This window comes from Oncorhynchus keta, chromosome 33, assembly GCF_023373465.1.
Source record: "Oncorhynchus keta strain PuntledgeMale-10-30-2019 chromosome 33, Oket_V2, whole genome shotgun sequence".
NCBI classification, from domain to species: Eukaryota; Metazoa; Chordata; class Actinopteri; order Salmoniformes; family Salmonidae; genus Oncorhynchus; species Oncorhynchus keta.
The window spans coordinates 3190120-3207684 of NC_068453.1; the positions used below are offsets into that span (position 1 = coordinate 3190120).

The 17565-nt window shown below is 43.6% G+C and overlaps 1 protein-coding gene across 3 annotated transcripts in view; it reads right to left on the reverse strand.

Annotated features, from left to right (window-relative positions):
• st6gal1 (ST6 beta-galactosamide alpha-2,6-sialyltranferase 1) overlaps window positions 1-17565 on the reverse strand; it is a 128088-nt gene that overhangs the window by 96456 nt on the left and 14067 nt on the right. The window contains exon 3 of one of the 3 annotated variants that reach the window (XM_035748376.2): window positions 6966-7166. The exons of 1 other annotated variant lie outside the window; for it this stretch is intronic. The gene's annotated coding sequence lies outside the window, so the exon portion shown is untranslated. Of the gene's footprint in view, window positions 1-6953; window positions 7167-17565 lie in introns of all 3 variants that reach the window. One more of the 3 variants, XM_035748377.2, reaches the window with a different exon arrangement.

Below are 17565 nucleotides of genomic sequence, written 5' to 3' on the forward strand. Positions count from 1 at the left end.
GAGAAGGCCGATTGACCGATTTTACTGTGTTGAAAAGGGACAACACAATCCCCTCTAGTTGCTGCACTTGTTATCCTGGAGGGGCTTTCCATGAGCATGCTATGCCGGCATAGGGGTGGAGGGGTAAGACCATGCAAGATCCTAAAGACAAAGCTTGCATCTACATACTGCTTAAAGCTATCCAGATGATATCGATGATTTTTGTGAATGATGTGACAATGGTGGTAACTGTTTGGTTTGTTTGTAGAGTGATTCAATGGGTTTCAGAGTAGTAGCTCCTGCTTGTGACCAGCATGTGAGGCAATATCTCAGACGTAAGAAGATCATAACATGCATATATTGATCATAACATGCATTCCAGAGGAAGGTAAGGTCTTATAAACAAAAAGTTAGATGGCCTAAACTTGACAATGTTAACCACCTTCTTCACCCGTTTCTTCAATGTCTAGTTGGAGTCCAAAATTATGCTGAGATACTTGAAGTTAGACACAACTTTCAGATTCTCCCAATTAACAAGAACAGCTGGTTGCGAAGAATCAATTGATTTCTTAGAGAAGTACATACAGTGCCTTGCGAAAGTATTCGGCCCCCTTGAACTTCGCGACCTTTTGCCACATTTCAGGCTTCAAACATAAAGATATAAAACTGTATTTTTTTTGTGAAGAATCAACAACAAGTGGGACACAATCATGAAGTGGAACGACTTTTTTAACAAATCAAAAACTGAAAAATTGGGCGTGCAAAATTATTCAGCCCCCTTAAGTTAATACTTTGTAGCGCCACCTTTTGCTGCGATTACACCTGTAAGTCACTTGGGGTAAGTCTCTATCAGAGAGACTGAATTTTTTTCCCATTCCTCCTTGCAAAACAGCTCGAGCTCAGTGAGGTTGGATGGAGAGCATTTGTGAACAGCAGTTTTCAGTTCTTTCCACAGATTCTCGATTGGATTTGACTGGACTTTGACTTGGCCATTCTAACACCCGGATATGTTTATTTTTGAACCATTCCATTGTAGATTTTGCTTTATGTTTTGGATCATTGTCTTGTTGGAAGACAAATCTCCGTCCCAGTCTCAGGTCTTTTGCAGACTCCATCAGGTTTTCTTCCAGAATGGTCCTGTATTTGGCTCCATCCATCTTCCCATCAATTGTAACCATCTTCCCTGTCCCTGCTGAAGAAAAGCAGGCCCAAACCATGATGCTGCCACCACCATGTTTGACAGTGGGGATGGTGTGTTCAGGGTGATGAGCTGTGTTGCTTTTACGCAAAACATAACGTTTTGCATTGTTGCCAAAAAGATCCATTTTGGTTTCATCTGACCAGAGCACCTTCTTCCACATGTTTGGTGTGTCTCCCAGGTGGCTTGTGGCAAACTTTAAACAACACTTTTTATGGATATCTTTAAGAAATGGCTTTCTTCTTGCCACTCTTGCATAAAGGCCAGATTTGTGCAATATACGACTGATTGTTGTCCTATGGACAGAGTCTCCCACCTCAGCTGTAGATCTCTGCAGTTAATCCAAAGTGATCATGGGCCTCTTGGCTGCATCTCTGATCAGTCTTCTCCTTGTATGAGCTGAAAGTTTAGAGGGACGGCCAGGTCTTGGTAGATTTGCAGTGGTCTGATACTCCTTCCATTTCAATATTATAGCTTGCACAGTGCTCCTTGGGATGTTTAAAGCTTGGGAAATCTTTTGTATCAAAATCCAGCTTTAAACTTCTTCACAACAGTATCTCGGACCTGCCTGGTGTGTTCCTTGTTCTTCATGATGCTCTCTGCGCTTTTAATGGACCTCTGAGACTATCACAGTGCAGGTGCATTTATTACGGAGACTTGATTACACACAGGTGGATTGTATTTATCATCATTAGTCATTTAGGTCAACATTGGATCATTCAGAGATCCTCACTGAACTTCTGGAGAGAGTTTGCTGCACTGAAAGTAAAGGGGCTGAATAATTTTGCACGCCCAATATTTCAGTTTTTGTTTGTTAAAAAAGTTTGAAATATCCAATAAATGTCGTTCCACTTCATGATTGTGTCCCACTTGATGTTGATTCTTCACAAAAAAATACAGTTTTATATCTTTATGTTTGAAGCCTGAAATGTGGCAAAAGGTCGCAAAGTTCAAGGGGGCCGAATACTTTCGCAAGGCACTGTACAAACAGTCTTGTCGATATTTAAACGCATGCAAGATTCAGTCATCCATTTAGAAATGTGTACCACAGTGTAGCTTCAGTTAACTTGTTAACAACTTGTTGCCTATTTTTTGAGTGAACATACATTTTGAGTGTATCGTCTGCATACATCTGCATGTAAAATCAAATTGTTTTTGTCACATACACATGGTTAGCAGATGTAATTGCGAGTGTAGCGAAATGCTTGTGCTTCTAGTTCCAACAGTGCAGCAATATCTAACAAGTAATGTCTAACAATTCCACAACAGATATGTAATACAAACAAATCTAAGTAAAGGAATGGAATAAGAATATATAAATATATGTATGAGCAATAACAGAGCAGCATAGGCTAAGATGCAATAAATGGTATAGAATACAGTATATACTGTACATATGAGGTGAGTAATGCAAGATATGCCAACAATATTAAAGTGGCATTATTAAAGTGGCCAATGATTTCAAGTCAAATCAAATCAAATTGTATTACTCACATGCGCCAAATACAACAGGTGTACTTTACTTACGAGCCCCTAACCAACAATGCAGTTTCAGAATAAGAAATACAAGTAACAAGTAATTAAAGAGCAGCAGCAAAATAACAATAGCGAGACAATATACAGGGGGGTACCGGTACAGAGTCAATGTGCGGGGTCACCGGTTAGTTGAGGTAATATGCACATGTGGGTAGAGTTATTAAAGTGACTATGAATAGACAGTAACTGGCCTCCTAGGTGGCGCAGTAGTCTAGGGCACTGCATCGCAGTGTGCCACCAGAGACTCTTGGTTCGAGCCCACACTCTGTCGCAGCTGGCTGCGACCGGGAGGTCCATGGGGCGAAGCACAATTGGCCTAGCGTCGTCCGGGTTAGGGAGGGTTTGGCCGGTAGGGATATCCTTGTCTCATCGTGCACTAGCGACTCCTGTGGCAGGCCGCAGTGCATGCTAACCAGGTCGCCAGGTGCACGGTGTTTCCTCTGACACATTGGTGCTGCTGGCTTCCGGGTTGGATGTGCGCTGTGTTAAGAAGCAGGGTTGTGTTTCGGAGGACGCATGGCTTTCGACCTTCGTCTCTTGTTGTAGCGATGAGACAACATAGTAACTTCTACAATTGGATACCATGAAATTGGGGAGAAAAGGGGGTAAAATAAAAAATATAATAAATAATAGATGATAACAACAAAGAGTAGCAGCAGTGTAAAAGTGGGGTGGGGGGCAATGCAAATAGTCTGGGTAGCCATTTGATTAGGTGTTCAGGAGTCTAATGGCTTGGGGGTAGAAGCTGTTTAGAAGCTTCTTGGACCTAGACTTGCTGCTCCGGTACCGCTTGGTGTGTTTGAACCATGTTAGTTTGTTGGTGATGTGGACACCAAGGAACTTGAAGCTCTCAAACTGCTCCACTGCAGCTCCGTTGATGGTAATGGGGGCGTGCTCGTTCCTCTTTTTCCTGTAGTCCACAATCATATCCTTTGTCTTGATCACATTGAGGGAGAGGTTGTTGTGCTGACAGCACATGGCCAGGTCTCTGACCTCCTCCTTATAGGCTGTCTCGTCATTGTCGGTGATCAGGCCACTGTTGTGTCATCGGCAAACTTCATGATGGTGTTGAAGTCGTGCCTGGCCGTGCAGTCATGAGTGAACAGAGAGTACAGGAGGGGACTGAGCACACACCCCTGATGGGCCCCTGTGATGAGGATCAGTGTGGCTGATGTGTTGTTACCTACCCTTACCACCTGGGGGCACCCCGTCAGGAAGTTTAGTTGCAGAGGGAGATGTTTAGTCCCAGGGTCTTTAGCTTAGTGATGAGCTTTGAGGGCACTATGGTGTTGAACGCTGAGCTGTAGTCAATGAATAGCATTCTCACATACAGTTAAAGTCGGAAGTTTACATTCACTTAGGTTGAAGTCATTAAAACTTGTTTTTCAACCACTCCACAAATTTCTTGTAAACAAACTATAGTTTTGGCATGTCGGTTTGGACATCTACTTTGTGCATGACACAAGTAATTCCAACAATTGTTTACAGACAGATTATTCCACATATAACTCACTGTATCACAATTCCAGTGGGTCAGAAGTTTACGTACACTAAGTTGACTGTGCCTTTAAACAGCTCGGAAAATTCCTAAAAATTATGTCATGGCTATAGAAACTTCTGATGCATAGAGTTAAGTTGATAGAGGAAGCGGCCCGGTTGGCTGGCCATGGCGGAAGGAATATGTGGCTGGATAATTTTCTAGCTGGGAACTGACTGATTTTCATGACACCCATTTGGATATTACTTTTCACATCAAAGCAATGTTTTTTTCTTTCTAATTCCGGGAGCACCCGATGACATCTTTATTTTATTTAGTTTAATCTGACTGAGATTAGTGGCAACGTTAGCTAATACATCACAATCAAATTGGCTGGCTTGCGGGAGCTGGCTTGACACATTTGACTGTTTACTATCTGGCTGGCGAGCTAACACAATTTTTTGTATGTATATTTACATGACAACAAGATTAATGCTTAACTCCAGGAGCACCCAGGGATATCTGTATTACATCTGTACTTGGCTGTGAAGATTTCAGACAACAGGAACATTGGGCTGACTTGCTAGCATGGCTAGCTACGCTCAAGCACTGACTGGGCTATTTGAATGTGGCGGTGGATTTAGCTAGGCACTTCTCCACCATTTCTAGCGGCTAGCTAGCTGAGATATAGCTTGACATATGGACAACTACCTAGCTAGCTACATCTAAAATCGACTGAATGAAGACCTGAAGAACTGTATCCATGTATGTAACATTGGCTGACTGACTAGCTTAGCTGGTACTAGTAACACATTTTAAATATCTAACGTGAGTTTGTTTTTGTTTGAACTAAATTGGCATTAGCTATTCATTTAACGTTACCTTCCTAAAGACTAATGTTATTTGCTAATGCTACAATCTCAGAGTTTGACTCGGGTTACTTTCTTGTTTGCATTTGCTTTCATGTGACTGTAATGCCTTTATTTGTTTGAGTGGGTGTTTGGATATATTTAGCTTTCGCCTCTACGGAGATTCATTGACGTTGGAATATTTTGGCATTCATGTTTGTGTGGTGCATTCCCTGCTGTAGTCCTTGTGGTCGCACTGCGCCTGAGTATCATATTTTACTACCTGTGGATGCAGTTGCACGGTGCGGCTTTGGGAGCGTGGAACGCACCCCTAACACAACCCAGGGGCCGAAGTCTTGACCAACAGAAGCATTTTATTTGACTATTTGCGGTTGTTAAAGCCAATGAAGGATGTAACTGATTGACTATTGAGTGAACCGTCAAAATCTGAGTTTATACAATTTAAAACTGTTGTTGTAAATCATTCTGTTAACAATTGGGAGCCCTCTTGTAGGGTAAGTTAAGTGTCAGGTAGTTAACCGGGAGATTGACTCTATTTGGGGAACCCTGCGATGAGCCTTAGAGACGAGCATAGGACAGTTTTATTTTGTTCTGTGTTTATTTTGTTGTGCTATTTTGAGGGTTTTTATGTCAGGGGGTAGGGGGAGGTTGTTTGCCTTCATTAACCATTTGATTGTTACATATTCTACTTCAACAGTATTTTGCCTAACTTTTCAGTGCATGCTTTTCCCTTTGTCACAAGATATGATCGGTGGTCTTATACAGGGTGTTCATGTCTATTCCAGTTTTTATTTAGTAATCTCAATTTTTAATGACTGACAATTCAGATATTGGGGTGGGAGTTGGGGGGTCAGCTATTAGGTTTACAAGCTGGAACGTCAAGACAATGAAGGGCCTGGTTAAACGGGCTAGAATATTTGCTCATCTTAAGAATGTAAAAACTGATATTGCATTCTTAGAAGAAACACATCTGTGTGCAGCAGATCATGGTAGACTCCGTAAAGCTTGGGTAGGGCAAATATTCCATTAAAAATCCAATGCTAAGGCAAGGGGAACAGCAATACTTATTCATAAGAAAGTACAATTTACCACTGCTGACATCATCTCGGATCCACAGGGGCATTTTGTTTTGGTATCTGGTTCTCTCTTTCACACTTCTGTTTTGCTTGTAAATGTTTATGCTCCCAATTGGGATGATGTTGATTTTATTAACAAACGTATTTATTTGCTGGCCAATCTCAACTCACACTATTTAATTTTTGGAGGGGACTGGAATTGTGTGATCAACCCAGTCTTGGACCGCTCAAACCCTAGATCATTATCTCCTTCAAAAATGTCCAGCACTTTGTCTGCATTTATGAGCCAGGCAGAATGTGTAGATCCATGGATTCATTTTTCCCAGTAACATCTTTCTTTTCACATGTACACCACTCCTATTCTAGAATAGACTATAAGGGCACAATGCGAGACCCAGGTTCAGACACGGGAGGCAGAGGGTTTAAGTTTTGATATTTATTTACCAATCCAAAAGGGGTAGGCAAGAGAATGGTTGTGGACAGGCAAAAGGTCAAAGTCCAGGTACAGAGTGGCAGGCAGGCTCAAGGTCAGGGCTGTCAGAATGGTCCGGCAGGCGAGTCCAGAAAACAGGCAAGGGTCAAAAACCGGGAGGACTAGCAAGAGAGAATAGAAGCAAGAGTATAGTGGAAAACACTGGTTGACTTGAAAAACATACAAGACGAACTGGCACAGAGAGACAGGAAACACAGGGATAATAAGTGCAGGAAACACAGGGATAATAAGTGACACCTGGAAGGGGTGGAGACCATCACAAACAGGTGAAACAGATCAGGGTGTGACAGTGCCCCCCCTGTAGGGGCACCACCTGGCGTCCTACCTGGGCGCATACCTGGTTGACCGGGGTGTCGGCGGTGGAAGTCGGCGATGAGGGCTGGATCCAGGATGTCTTTAGTGGGAACCCAGCACCTCTCCTCCGGGCCGTAACCCTCCCAGTCAACCAGATACTGGAAACCCCTGCCCAGTGGTCAAACACCCAGGAGAAGTTTCACCGTGTATGCCGGATGGCCATCAATGACACGGGGAGGGGGGCCTGGGGACAGAAAACAAAGGACTGTGAGACATGGGCTAGACATATGGAACGTAGGGTGAATACGGAGGGTACAGGGTAAAAAGAGATGAACAGCAGTGGAACTAAGGACTCTAGAGATGTCGAACAGACCAATAAAACGAGGGGACAATTTACAGGGACTCTACCAGAAGGGGCAGGTCCAGGGTGGGCAGCCATACGGACAGCCAATGCGGTAGCGGGAGCTGGAGTCCGGCGGCCGTCCACTTGTTGACGATACCTGGAATTGGTCTTGAGAAGTGCTACCCGAGCAATTCTCCAGGTACGTCGACAGTGGCAGACGAACGTCTGGGCCAAGGGTACGTAGACTTCCAATTCTTGTCCTGGAAAGAGTGTAGGTTGCTACCCAATGGAATACTCAAAAGGGGGGAGTACCGTGGCTGAACAGGTAAGGGTGTTCCGGGCATACTTCACCCAGACCAGCTGTCGGCTCCAGGTAGTGACAGGTCAGCCTGGAGGAATGAGCCCATTCCAGGAGCCGGGACCGGACAGAGTTAGGGACAAACAGCAGGTTAGCTGGTCCCCCTTCAGGTCCAGGCTGGGAATGTTGTGCCTTGTGAACCAGGGTCTCAATACCCCAACCCGCTGAGGCTGCAAGGCATGAGGTAGGGAGAATGGTTTCGGAGACTGAGGGTTTGGCAGAGGAACTGTATAGGCAGGAGAGGGCATCAGGCTTCACATTCTTGGACCCTGGGCAGTAGGAAATTGTGAAGTTAAATCTTGTAAACAAGAGAGCCCAACGGGCCTGCCTGGAGTTAAGGCGCTTTGCTGTACGGAGATATTCAACATTTGTATGGTCGGTCCAGACCAGGAATGACTGTTCTGCTCCTTCCAACCAGTGCCTCCACTCTTCCAATGCCATCTTGACCGCCAGGAGTTCTCAGTTGCCTACATCGTAGTTCCTCTCTGCAGGATTGAGACGATGGGACAGGGAGGCACAGGGATGAAGCTTTGGTCTTGGGCAGATCGCTGGGACAGGATGGCCCCCACTCCAACATCAGAAGCATCAACCTCTACCACAAATTGACAGGACGGATGAGGATGGGTGCTGTGGTGAACCGATCCTTCAGATCCAAAAAGGCTCTGTTAACTTCTCTAGGGTAGGGGGCAGCATTTGGAATTTTGGATGAAAAGTGTGCCAAAATTATCCGGGAGCTTAATCATCGCCTCACACTAATTAGCATAACGCAGCAGACATAAATCTTCCTACAAAATCTTCCTATTCATGAAAATCACAAATGAAATATATTGAGACACAGCTTAGCCTTTTGTTAATCACACTGTCATCTCAGATTTTCAAAATATGCTTTACAGCCAACGCTAGACAAGCATTTGTGTAAGTTTATCATGCTATGCTAAGTTGATCATGCTCTGTTGATCAGGCTCTGCTGGCAGCAGGCAACATTTTCACGAAAATAAGAAAAGCAATCAAATTAAATCATTTACCTTTGAAGAACTTCAGATGTTTTCACTCAGGAGACTCCCAGTTAGATAGCAAATGTTCATTTTTTCCAAAAATATTATTTTTGTAGGCGAAATAGCTCCCGTTTGATCGTCACATTTGGCTGAGGAATCGACCGGAAAATGCGGTCACTACAACTCCGAACTTTTTTCCAAATTAGCTCCATAATATCGACAGAAACATGGGAAACGTTGTTTAGAATCAATCCTCAAGGTGTTTTTAACATATCTATTCGATAATATATCCGTCGAGACAATTGGTTTCTCATAAGAAGTGATTGGAAAAATGGCTACCTCAGTACTTTACGCAAGATTTTCTGCGGGAGACATCATGTGACCACTTGCTAAATGTGGTCCCTTATGGCTATTCTTCAACATAAATGCGTAAAGCGACGTCACAATGCTGTAGACATCTTGGGGAATACGTAGAAAACGTAACCTCATTCGTAGCTCATTCACAGCCATATAAGGAGTCATTGGCATGAGGTGGTTTCAAAAAATGCGGCACTTCCTGATTGGATTTCTATCTGGGTTTCGCCTGTAACATCAGTTCTGTTGCACTCACAGACAATATCTTTGCAGTTTTGGAAACGTCAGAGTGTTTTCTATCCAAAAATGTAAATACTGCCCCCTAGTCGTAAGAAGTTAAACTGCCTTCTACTCAGGCCCAGAAGATAGGATGTGCATATAATTAGTCAATTTGGATAGAAGACACTCTAAAGGTTCCAGAACTGTTACAATAATGTCTGTGAGTATAACAGAACTGATTTGGCAGGCGAAAACCTGAGAAAATCCATTCGGGAAGTAGGATGTTTTTTTTTGTCTTCTATTGAATGCCATTACAATATCCATTGACTTAGGACTCAAATTGCAGTTCCTATGCCTTCCACTAGATGTCGGTCTTTAGAAATGGTTCCAGGCTTGTATTCTAAAAAATGAGGGAGTAAGAGCAGTCTGAATGGATTCACCTAACGGCAACTGTCTTCCAGGCTCTGGTAAACGATGTGCTTCAGGACATGCTAAACCATTTTGTGTTTGTCTACTTTGACAACATCCTGTTTTTTCCCGGTCTGCCCAAGAACATGTTCTTCATGTCAGACAGGTCCTTCAGAGCCTCCGGGAGAACCAATTGCTCTTGAAAGCCAAGAAGTGTGAGTTCCACCGTTCTACAATCTCCTTTCTGGGATATGTCATCTCCGAGGGAAATGTCCAGATGGATCCTGGAAAGGTGAAAGCAGTGGTGGATTGGCCTCAACCTACATCCAGGGTGCAGTTGCAATGTTTCCTGGGTTTAGCTAACTTCTACCGCCATTTCATTTAGGGTTACGGCACCCTGGTAGCTCACCTCTCCCAAAGTATCGTTCGGCATGGCTGTTAACCTCTCTAGGGTATGTGGGACTCTAGCGTCCGACCTGGCCAACATCCAGTGAGATTGCAGAGCACCAAATTCAAATGCAGAAATACTCATGGTAAAAATTCAGAAAATATACTATTTTACATAGGTTTAAAGATTAACTTATTGTGAATCCAACCACAGTGTCAGATTTGGAAAATGCATACCTTACAATTATTTGAGAACATAGCCCAGCAGACAAATCATTACAAACAGTAACCAGCCAAGATGAAGAGTTACACAAGTCCGAAATAGAGATAAAATTATTAACTTACCTTTGATGATCTTCACATGGTTGCACTCAGAAGACGTTAATTTATTCAACAAATGTTCCTTTTGTTTGGTAAAGTCTCTCTTTATCTCCTAAAACCTCTGTTTTGTTTGCGTGTTTTCTTCAGTAATCCACAGGCTCAAACGCAGTCACAACAGGCAGACAAAAAAATCCAAATTGTATCAGTAAAGTTCATAGAAACATGTCAAACGATATTTATATTCAATCCTCAGGTTGTTTTTAGCCTAAATAATCGATAATATTTAAACCGGACAATAACGTTGTCAATATAAAAGGTAAACAAGAAAGGCACTCTCTCGGTCGCGCGCATGAAAAAGCACTGTGACACGCAGGGTCCACTCAATCGGCATGACCTGGTACTCAATATTTGCTGGCTGTGTTGAATTCTGTCTTCCACTCATCTCTTTTGCGTATCTGACATTCCGAAGGTCAAGCTTGGAAAAAATGGTGGTCCCCTGGAAAGGTTAAAAAGCCGAGGAGAGGAGTGGTAGGGGGTAACGAGTCTTAACCGTAATGTAATTTAGACCCTGGTAGTCAATGCACGGACGCAGGTTATTGTCCTTCTTCTCCACAAAAAAAACCCTGCGCCAGCAGGAGATGCAGACAGTCGGACGGCCCCAGTAGCCAGAGACTCTATGTATTCCTCCATGGCCTTAGTCTCCGGCCCGAATAGAGAATATAGCCTACCACGAGGTGGTGTGGTGCCTGGAAGGAGATCAATGACACAATCATAAGGACGGTGCGGGGGAAGAAAAGTAGTCCATGCCTTGCTGAAGACCTCCAGGAGGTCGTGGAACTCTGTGGGGACGGCAGAGAAATCCGAGACTTGACTTAAGCCATGAGGAGGCCCACAGCAGTATCACAAAAAAAGGAGTGTGCTTGATGGGATTTAGAGGATTCCCAGTCTGGCTCACCAGAGTACTTGTACCTACTACAGAAATAGGTCTCTTAACTGGGCAAGTGGCTATATAATGTCCCGCAGCCCCACAGTACAGACAACTGTTGGAACTTAGCCTACTTGAACGTTACCTAGGCAATAACCTAGCTCTGCCCAGTTGCATAGGTTCGGAGTATCTGACTCACCCGTCGCTGATGATTCTCGAGGGAGCTCGGGTGGCTTTGGATTCTCTCGGAAAAACAGCCTTTGGCGACTTCCGGATTCCTTCAGAGGTGAGCGAGCCGCAGCGGATGTACGAGTGTGACCTAGGCCAGACCTCCTCTCACTCCTGCATTCCCTTAGACGTCCATCAATTCTAATGGTGAAGGCGATGAGGGAATCGAGGTCCACCGGTAATTTCCGAGCAGCTAGCTCATCTTTCACCATCTGAGATAAACCTTGAAGAAAAGAAACTCTGGATTCCAGGCACTCTCGGCGGCCAATGTGCGAAAGTCAATAGCGTAATCTGCCACACTACGGGAGTCTAGATGTAATTCAAAATGTTTTCGGGCCACCTCTCCCGGATACCGAAGAATTGAATACCTTCCTCACCTCTGCCATGAAATCCTCCAGATTATGACAAATGTCGGATTGTTGTGCTCAAACTGCCGTAGCCCAGGAGAGCGCCCTTCCCGACAATAGCGTAATAATATACGCTATCTTCAATCGGTCCGAAGGAAACGAAGATGGCTGTAGCTCTAAAATAACAGAGCACCGAGAAAGAAAACCCTGGCAGGTACCAGGATCCACAGAATTTCGCTCCAGAGGAGGTAAGCGGGGTTCTTGCGGAGCCGAGGTAGGCTGTACGAACTCAGCACTAATAGGGAAAAAGTTAGTGGGTGGTTGGGGGTTCTCAGAGGTGGCAGGCTGCCTATGAGCTAACTCCCTGATTTTCTCCATAATAGACTTAAACCCTTGGTCGTGGTCGAAGTCCTTCCAAAAGATCCTGCAGAAACTCTTCATGCCTCACAATGGTGGCTCCCTGCAGGGAGACAGTGTGGCGGAGCTGGTCCAAGTCTGCTGGGTCTGTCATGGCCAGTTCGTACTATAAGGGCAAAAGGCGAGACCCAGAAACAGACACGGGAGGTAGATGATTTGAGTCTTGATATTTATTAAACAATCCAAAAGGGGTAGGCAAGAGAATGGTCGTGGACAGGCAAAAGTTCAAAACCAGTTCAGGGTCCAAGAGGTACAGGGTGGCAGGCAGGTTCGAGGTCAGGACAGTCAGAATGGTCAGGCAGGCAGGTACAGAGTCCAGAAAACAGGTGTCCCAAGTGTCAAAAACCGGGAGGACTAGCAAAAGAGAATAGAAGCAGGAGTAAAAACTCTGGTTGACTTGAAAAACATACAAGACAAACTTAGCACAGAGAGACAGGAAACACAAGGATAATAAGCGACACCTGGAGGGGGTGGAGACAATCACAAAACAGGTGAAACAGATCAGGGTGTGACATAGACAACTTTTTAATAGATAAAGCCCTTCTCCCCTCTGTTAAGAAAGTGGAATACTCTGCCATTGTTATTAGTGACCATGCTCCTCTGTTGCTCGACCTCTCATTCTCATTGAACTATACAAATCGCCCCCATGGAGACTTAACTCATCGTTACTTTCAAACAATTCATTCTGCACCATTCTATTGAATGCAATTGATGTCTTCATTGAGACAAATAAAACAGAATCGATCTCTCCATCTACACTTTGGTAAACACTAAAGTTGTTCTTAGAGGCAAAATAATCTCCTATTCCTCTCCTCTCAATAAACAACGGAATATTAAACAACAACAACAGCTGATCGACGCTATTCTGAAATCAGACCAAAAACATTCTGCCTCTCCATCACCAGAACTTTACAAAGAAAGGCTGAGTCTTCAAACTCAGTACAATTTACGATCCACAGATAATGCTGAGCAGCAGCTACTCCACTCACATGGTTTTGTTTACGAACATGGAGAAAAGGCTGGTCGACTTCTAGCTCATCAACTCAAGTGTAAATCTGCCTCACAGCTGATCCCTCAAATTCACAACACCTCAGGTGTCTTAACAGTTAGCCCTACTGAAATCAAAAATACTTTCAAAAACATTTATTCAGCTCTTCACATGTCAGAACCACCTGAAGACAATTCAGTTCTGAATGATTTTCTTTACAATTTGGAAACTCCTACCATTAGTACAGAGAAGTGAGATGAAATTGATCAACCTTTGCGGTTAGAGGAGTTTATTTATTCAATTACAGCAATGCAAAGTGGGTAATCCCCTGGCCCATATGGCTACCCAATCGAATTCTACAAAGGTCTTCTGCCAAACTAGCTGCCCTCCTTTGTTAAAATGTGTGTGTGGCTCATACAGACCGAACTAACTTTTAAATGCAGATGTACATTTTTTTGCAAATGCTTGCCTCTCGAATAGAAACCATTATGACAGACATCATCGACGGATCAGACAGGGTTTATTAAGGCTTGCCACTCCTTTTCTAACATTGGACGTCTGCTTAATGTCATACACTCTCCTGCACCTTCGGACGTTCTTGAAGTGTTTATGTCTTTAGATGCAGAGAAGGCATTTGACAGGGTAGAATAGGAAAATGTATTCTCTGTACTGGGAAAATGGCTTTGGTGAAAACTTCATTTCCTGGGTCTTACTGTTGTACTCATCACCCAAGGCATCAGTACTTTGTTCACAGTATTTCCCATTATCAAGGGGCACAACCCAGAAACTGACTACTGTCAAACAGAAGCCAACTCCTGTTTCTCCTCCTCTTTGTCAGCCTTAGTCACCCCCAATCTCCCCCTTTCAGCGTCGCGCTACACATCCATTCCAATTGATGTCAATACTTTTTGACTCAATTCCGTCAACATTTAACATTTTCAAGGTCCTATATGTAATACCTCTTCCTTCCAGGCAAACTGGATTCAGCTTTCAGGCTATGACAGGGGAATGGCCTCACTAAGTTTCATGACCTTTATATTGATGGCACCTTTGCCAATTTCGAAGACCTCGCTATCAAATTGAATCTAACCCATTCAGGTTTATCTAGGTATTTCCAAATGAACCTGTTTATTCGGACTCAAAGCCTAACCTTTCCAATTCTATCACCCAGATCGGGTCTGGATGCCAACTAAAGAGACTCATATCCCGTATTTTTGAGATAATCATGTCCCTTGATAAGCCATCATCCAATAAAATATGATCTGAGTAGGAAAGGAAACTTTTTGGAGAGATTACTGATGAAGTCTGGAATGGTGCCTTACTTAGGGTAAATGGAAGCTCCTCTTGTGCCCGGCTCAGCCTTAATACAGTTTAAGGTACTTCACCGTATCCATTTAAGCAAGGCCAGATTCTCCAAATTCTACCCACATATTGATGTGACATGTGTAAAGGCAGATTATTGGTCCACTACATTAAAAACACTTTCTGAAGCATTTGATATAAAGTTGCAGCCTAGTGCAGAAATGGCTATTTTTGGAGTAGCAAACAACGATCGTTCTCTGACCAATAGACAACTAGATGCAATTGCTTTTGCCACCCTGTTGGCTCACAGAAGGATTTTGTTGGATTGTAACTCTATCAATCCTATCCTTAGCCTCTCTTTGGCTCAAATATCTGATGCTGTTCCTAAAATTAGAAAAAAATAAGTAGAACTAATTTTATTCCACCTGGGACCCGATGATATCCTATCCTCCAAACACTTCCTCCAGATTAGTGCTCTTGGCCCCACCCCCAGCCCTTGAGATTACTGCTATAGGATCACCTAATCACCTGAAATTGTTAGGCTATTACATTTTTTTGCTTCTATTGAAGTAACATTGTTGTATACTTTTGTTTGGTTCTCTGATATGTAACTCAATGACGTTCTTTGTAAATGTGTTTGGTGGCATTCTGGGAGAGGTTGAAGGGGGACAAAAAGGGGGAAAATGTACAGTGTCTTTACATGTAATCTTTCATTCATTGTGACTATTCAGGAATATTCAGGATATTTCAAATTCACTCACTGGGAAACACAGGTTGGAAAGCAAATGGATCCTGCTGAAAAGAGAAGACTAGTTTCTCTGTAGGCTACCATGTTATCAACTTCCAAATAGACTTACTGAGCGAACAGCATTGTTTTTCAAAGTAAAACAAGAGAGCTTTTGGCTCAAGCGCAACGGCCGTCGCTGATGTGAGTGAGCTGTACATTATTGAGTTGAGTCGATGACACAAAAGCTTTTTTAGGACTATAATTCCCTCCTCATATTGTACAATATGTGTCTCCAAACAGCTAGGTCTGGGCTATTGACAGATTCAAGACAAGGTCGTTTTCATTGATCTCAGATTCTCAGTTTGTCAGTGTCAAAGTATAGCCTGTCATCTCGATAATTTGTGAGGTATTAAAAAAGATTCTGCTAAAGTCTCCTCCAGTCATCTAAAATTAGGTAGAATTGTGTGAAATGCTTTTATGAAGGCCAATTTTTTCCCCCGGACCCTAGGCCACTAAAAATGTCCACGTGTGTAACTTCTGCAAAGGCCTCTCTCTACTCTACTACTCCATGCCAGTACGCAAAATAGATGATAATGCATGTAATGCTTTATTATAAGAGTGCCTTTTTCTTTCATGCGTTCAAGTAGCTCAGAGCCATCCAGGTCACCCCCCTCTCAGGCTCACTTTTTGTTCTGGCACCTCCCAATTGACAAATTAAGCACTGGGAAGACCTCATGATTCACAGTATCAAATGCATTTTTAAGTTCCAAAAAGACTGTGCTGACTTCACCACCTATGTTCAGGTTAGATTTAATGCACTCCAGAAAAAAAAGCAATTGGCTGTTTCAGTAGAATGGTTCGTTCTGAATCCAAATTGCATTTGATGTATGGCGTTTCCCTGATTGAGGTGATCAGTAGGATGATCAGCCAACCATCTTTCAGCTACTTTTGATAGCACTGGAATAATGCTTACAGGTCAGTAATTATCCACCAGTGTTGGGTCACCAGATTTTAAACAGGTATCAGTGCAGCAGACTTCCAAGCATTGGGGAATAACCCATATTTCATTGACATATTAACTAGATGTACAATAGGGGCAATAAGAGAATATTTGTCTCTCTTCAGGAAGACAGTGTCTAGAACAAATACAGTTGAAGTCAGAAGTTTACATACAGTGGGGAGAACAAGTATTTGATACACTGCCGATTTTGCAGGTTTTCCTACTTACAAAGCATGTAGAGGTCTGTAATTGTTATCATAGCTACACTTCAAATGTGAGAGACGGTGTCTAAAACAAGAATCCAGAAAATCACATTGTATGATTTTTAAGTAATTAATTAGCATTTTATTGCATGACATAAGTATTTTATACATCAGAAAACCAGAACTTAATATTTGGTACAGAAACCTTTGTTTGCAATTACAGAAATCATATGTTTCCTGTAGTTCTTGACCAGGTTTGCACACACTGCAGCAGGGATTTTGCTCCACTCCTCCATACAGACCTTCTCCAGATCCTTCAGGTTTCGGGGCTGTCGCAGGGCAATACGGACGTTCAGCTCCCACCAAAGATTTTCTATTGGGTTCAGGTCTGGAGACTGGCTAGGCCACTCCACGACCTTGAGCTGCTTCTTACGGAGCCACTCCGTAGTTGCCCTGGCTGTGTGTTTCGGGTCGTTTTCATGCTGGAAGACCCAGCCACGACCCATCTTCAATGCTCTTACTGAGGGAAGGAGGTTGTTGGCCAAGATCTCGCGATACATGGCCCCATCCATCCTCCCCTCAATGCGGTGCAGTCGTCCTGTCCCCTTTGCAGAAAAGCATCCCCAAAGAATAATGTTTCCCCCTCCATGCTTCACGGTTGGGATGGTGTTCTTGGGGTTGTACTCATCCCTCTTCTTCCTCCAAACACGGCGAATGGGGTTTAGACCAAAAGGCTCTATTTTTGTCTCATCAGACCACATGACCTTCTCCCATTCCTCCTCCGGATCCTCCAGATGGTCATTGGCAAACTTCAGACGGGCCTGGACATGCGCTGGCTTGAGCAGGGGCACCTTGCGTGTGCTGCAGGATTTTAATCCATGACGGCGTAATGTGTTACTCATGGTTTTCTTTGAGACTGTGGTTCCAGCTCTCTTCAGGTCATTGACCAGGTCCTGCCGTGTAGTTCTGGGCTGATCCCTCACCTTCCTCATTATCATTGATGCCCCACGAGGTGAGATCTTGCATGGAGCCCCAAACCGAGGGTGATTGACCGTCATCTTGAACTTCTTCCATTTTCTAATAATTGCGGTTCTTGCCTTCTTACCAAGCTGCTTGCCTAT